Source organism: Ipomoea triloba, chromosome 7, assembly GCF_003576645.1.
Source record: "Ipomoea triloba cultivar NCNSP0323 chromosome 7, ASM357664v1".
NCBI classification, from domain to species: domain Eukaryota; kingdom Viridiplantae; phylum Streptophyta; class Magnoliopsida; order Solanales; family Convolvulaceae; genus Ipomoea; species Ipomoea triloba.
The window spans coordinates 5,031,910-5,037,604 of NC_044922.1; positions in this window are offsets into that span (position 1 = coordinate 5,031,910).

Below are 5,695 nucleotides of genomic sequence, written 5' to 3' on the forward strand. Positions count from 1 at the left end.
ATTAAATCATACCGCATACCATAACAATTCTACGCGTGTTAAAGTTCGATCTTCGACTTCGTAGAATTACAGATTATAGATCTCTAACTAATAGTTAGAGCACAAATATTGGTACGTTGTGAGAGAAGAGTCATTTCTCATCATTATATAGTGGAGGATAAACATAATATGGAAGATTTTTCAAAAGGAAAGTATAATTAATTTTAATTTTATGTAAATATAGATGATTGACATGTAAAAATTTTACTACAATATTATATAATTTTTTCATTCTAATATAGTTAATTACATGTCAATTATATAAATATATATAGATATATAGATATAGATATAGATTATCATATCACTAATCACCAATCACCAATTAATTAATTAATATCAATATCAATCTATATAAATATAAATATTAATATATAACAATATTACCATATCACTAATCACCAATCACCAATTAATTAATTAATATTAATATCAATCTATATAAATATAAATATTAATATATAACAATATTACCATATCTATCATTATTGTTATGAAAAAAAAGAAAATGGTGGATGTCCAAGCTATGATTTGAACCTTGGACCTATTGTTTAAAGCTCAAGACTCAATCCATTTTGCTACTACTATTGAAGAATGCTTGGAGAACATTTAGTTGTATATAATGGTTGAAGAGCTAATTCAAGATGCAAACAAAAGCTAGGAGCTACAGGATTCATCCGTGACCATAGGGCAGCTAAGCCTTTTCAGGCTTTAACAAATCCAGCAATGCTATGTCAGCCATGAGGTCATCTACAGTATACAATATATTTATTTATTCATTTCCGGGTAATATAAATACCCCATCACTCCCCTGTAAATCATCAATCCCAGAACATCAATACAATGCTTCTTCCTCCTTCTCCATTTCAGTGTTCTTCATCTTTAGTTTCAGATTCTCAATTTCTTATTAAATCACAGTTATAATTAATATTTCATAACACGTTATCAGCACGACTGTTTTACCCAAAACCCACAATAATCACTTCCATCGTTTTTCCGGCCAACACCATTTTTTCCGGCCAAAAAAAAAATGAAAAACAACAACAAATCCATGTCGCACTCCGGCGAACCCCGTCGCAACCACCGACGCCACCACTACGGCGGTTGGTAGTAGCTTCGCGATCCATGAACCTCCGTTCCTCCGCTTCTTGACCGACGGCAAGATAACGGCGGACATGGCGGTAGCAGCCTCTATCTCCCGTCGTCCGTGAACAGCAGACGATGACGAGTTTCCTCTGGCGGCGGAGCTGGTTCCGGCGACGACGCTTTCGACTTCCGTCCTCTTCATACGATGCCGACGACGAGCAGTAGAGGAGTTGAAAGACGACGAAGATGGCCGGCGCCAAGCTCAATCCCTTTCTCTCTCTCTCCCTCACGAGTCACGGACAAAGAAGATGATGGACTAGCAGTGTTTGTTTTCTTCTTCTTACTCTTATTATTATTATATATTAATTATAGGAGAGAGGAATTATGTGAAGACAAAATACATATATATAATTATTTGTGCAAAGTTTGTTTTTAGTGCGCAGATTACGGAGTTTGGCCATTCCTAAGCAAAATTATGCGTGATATGGCTGGATTCAAATTGGAGTTTAAATATTATGCTGCTTAGCATGTGCTGGCATATGGCAATGTTTTGGTTGCTTCACACGGTATTTGTATCTATTATTATTATTATCTAAATAAATAAATAAATAACTCCGTAAATAGCAGCAGCAGCCGAAAGCTACTGCTACCTTTGCATAAAGTAAGGGACTTTGTCCCCTACGTTATTATTATATAATATATATAATATATTAAGATATAATGACTGAATTTGTTATGTTATGATCATGACAATTATTAACATTATTATTGTTTAGTTCACAGGTTCTCAATCAGATTTGCTGATGCTCTAAGATATTTATAAGAACCTAAGCTTTGATAGGTTTCCTATCAAGTCCATGAATTAATTGACGGAACTAAAGTAGACTGCTGGAACCAATTATTGATATATCGGAGATTTTGCCATACTCCGATCTGATTTGCTTTTTCATATTTTAAATATGATAAAATATTATTCATGCCGTCATGCCATTTATATTCATATGATAGTATTACTAATCATATAAGGAATGGTAATATTTCCTAAAACTATCATTATGGCATAATGAGAATATGACCCTTGCATCTAATTGATGATTAAATTTTGAGAGCATTTGAAATATGAAATATTGTGACAAGCATTTTATATGGTAAATGCTATGAATATTATGTGACAATTAATTTTGTGTCACAAATTGCTCTCTTATGCTATGGCCATGCGAATCATCATGAAATAAAATTTGGCATAATAAATATTATGCTAACGCCATAAAGTTTATCCCATATGTTATAAATGAAAGTATTTTGATATGTTTATCAAAAATCATGGGATAAAATTGTATAATTATGCTTGTTTGGCATATGCTATCTCCAAATTAAATACCATATGGAGAAAATTGGATGTGATCCATGATAAATCATGTGATGTCTAATCCTTGAAGGATATATGCTTCAAAGAAGCAAATGAATACATCATCACTCTTGATTGGATCAAGAAAAATGAGAAAAACGTTGTTTGTAGTGCAACCACACATACAATGATTAAAAGTGCAAAGTGTTTCTGCACATTGAAAAGAATGAGGAATTTGTTACTACAATGTTTGGTAGTACGAAATGATTGAAAGCTCTGAATGAGCCAATATATTATTGCCTGGAGGAACAAATTTATTAAAAATTGTATTGCGTTGTTCCCTCCAAAGTCTCATAGAAATTTATTGAATTTGAATTTGTAATGACGAATGTCATGTTGAGACTATAAAATAAAGGAATTGATAATTCCTCTGAATTACAAAGGCAATATCAGGGAAGAAATGTGTATTGGAAAATTCCCCTTTTCCTCATGTTTATATTGCATAAAGAATGTCATTGAAGCCAATCTTATTGTAAACTAAAAGTTTACTGATTTGAATGATTTTAAGATTTGGCAAGGCTAATTATATCATCCTGAATATGTGATGATAATTATGAAAATGATTTCTCATAAATTGAGAAAATGGATTAGCCTGGCATCCTATTATAAAAGTGAAGTGACTTTCACTTTAATTGCTTTAATTTTGATTAATTCTATTTTGGCACTTTATTATGAAATCATATATGCCTTACTTCTTATTTCACTTTGGTTTGCAAATTATTGCTTTTAAATTATGTATTTGCTTTATCTAATATCATATATATTATATGATTTCATATACGTTTGAGTATATCGTATGTTGCGATTTAAAGACCCAAATTATTTAAATTATGACATGAGCAATTGGGTCACTTTGGGCTAAATATTGAAATGTCAGATTTGAACTAATATTATTGGACGTATATATGTCAAACAGTAGTCTCCCATATGAAGCATGCTTAAATAGAAATTATATATTGGGGAGATAAAAATTGATATACTACTGTTTTATCAAAATCTGACATACTGCAAAATGAATACCCCTTTACATCTAGTACGTGGTAAAATTGAACATTTCCCAAATCTGTGTTTTATTAATATGCAGTCTATTTTATTATCACATCATTGCGTATCTCTACGGGCTATTAAATAAAGCTAGGTATACATGTTGATTATAAATATCCATGTATTGTATAAAAACCTAGAGCCCATGATAAAAGATCATTTGATACGCTGACTGCATGAAGATCATTTTCACGGCATTAGGGGGAGATATGTGCCCAAATTATTTTTAAAAATTTGAATGCCGAGAAAATTCATAAAATGAAAAGATCTTCAAAAATCCACATACTAGATTGACTGAACTGAATGTTCAGTAGATTATTAATTCCTGCCAAATATATATCTATTGATATTCTATCAATGATGTCTAAAAGAGACATTCGTCAAAGGACGAAATACCCAGTGGTGCACCAAATAATTAATACTGGGATGCGACACGACTAGATTTGAATATTGATGGGAAATGTTTATCATCTGGTTGATTTTGAAATTGCCATAATTATTATGGATATGGGAGAAAATTATGAAAATGTTGTCGACAACTCAATTGCCTTTATAATTGCTCAATCTGGCCAGAATTAGGCATAAGAATGCCTTGATTAATTGATAAATAAAATGAGCAATTAAGGAAGGCAAATAGCTCAGCTCGCTATTCTCTATATTATGTGTACACACCGTTGAATAGGTGTTGGTACAAAAGAGAATAATGATGTGATAAAAGGCGAGGCTTGGAGCTCATGGGTTTACACAGATACCCATAATTGATATACTCTTCCATTCTCTCGTTATAAATGGATGGCAATAAGTTTCGCTGATTATATCATTGGCAGTGAATAATATGCAGTTAATGAATATCATGACCGCATAAGATGGGTCATTGGATAATATATGATGAATGTCATGACCGCATAAATATGGGTCATTGGACAGTATATTTGAAAATCCATAATGGATTTTAAGGTCTATATATATGACTGAAACAGACTGAGTATTTTTCCCTTCTGAAGAAGGAATATAAATATATTATGTGACATTATGTACTCTTTAAAGAGTTGCGAATGGAGTTATTATCCTCGTGAAGAAGGATAATATGTGCCATTTTGTGTTTAATAAAGAGTACTAATGAACATCTCAGTCAATATTGATGGTATAAACATCAATGAAATATATAAAGAGCTTAATGATGTTAGCTCATGTCTAAAGACGGATTTGAAAGAAAAGCTTGTATGTGAAAGCTAAATATTATCTCGACTTGAAAGATCGAGTATTTCCTTAAAGGAATTTATACACAGTTAGCCCATAAATGATTCTGGTTGGCTACTTAGACAAACCATATATAATGGGCTACTTGGGTATTGGCTATTATTATTATATCCCATGATGCCAAGTCCCAAAAACTGGTTGTACTATAATTTACACCATTGTTCTATAAGTGGACAATAAGAATAATGTTATGGGTATATTATGAAAATTGACTAGACATGATAATGTCAGTATTATACCCACGTGAGCTCTAAAAAGAGTCACGCAATTATTATGAAATATATTTTCCCATTGATAGTTGAACATGATTGTTCACAAAATCCCTCTATATTTTGAAGTTTAAAATAAGGGATTTGAAGAATGTTATCTTCAGGGGGAGCATAATGAATCACGAATATTATGCTCTGAAGTTTATGTTGGGGATATGGTTGTACTCTTTTTCCCTTAGCTAAGTTTTTTCCACTGGGTTTTCTTAGCGTAAGGTTTTTAATGAGGCAACCAGTGTAATACATAATTAACATACCATGTACTCTTTTTCCTCGGCTAGGTTTTCCCACAGGGTTTTTCTAGCGAGGTTTTTAATGAGGCATGAGTATGATAAGATGATGGCCAATGGGAGAACATTATTAATTAGTATGGCATCATCTAAAAATCTTCAGAAACAAGGAGGAGCACACGAACTTGATCTTCAATAATGTCTTTATCAGGGGGAGCATATATTGTACTCTTTTTCCCTTATCAAAGTTTTTATTCCCACCGGGTTTTTCTTTGGTAAGGTTTTTAACGAGGCAATATAGTGTTCATTTGGCAGTGTTCATCTTTGGACATCCAAGGGGGAGTGTTATGAAATAAAAAGAA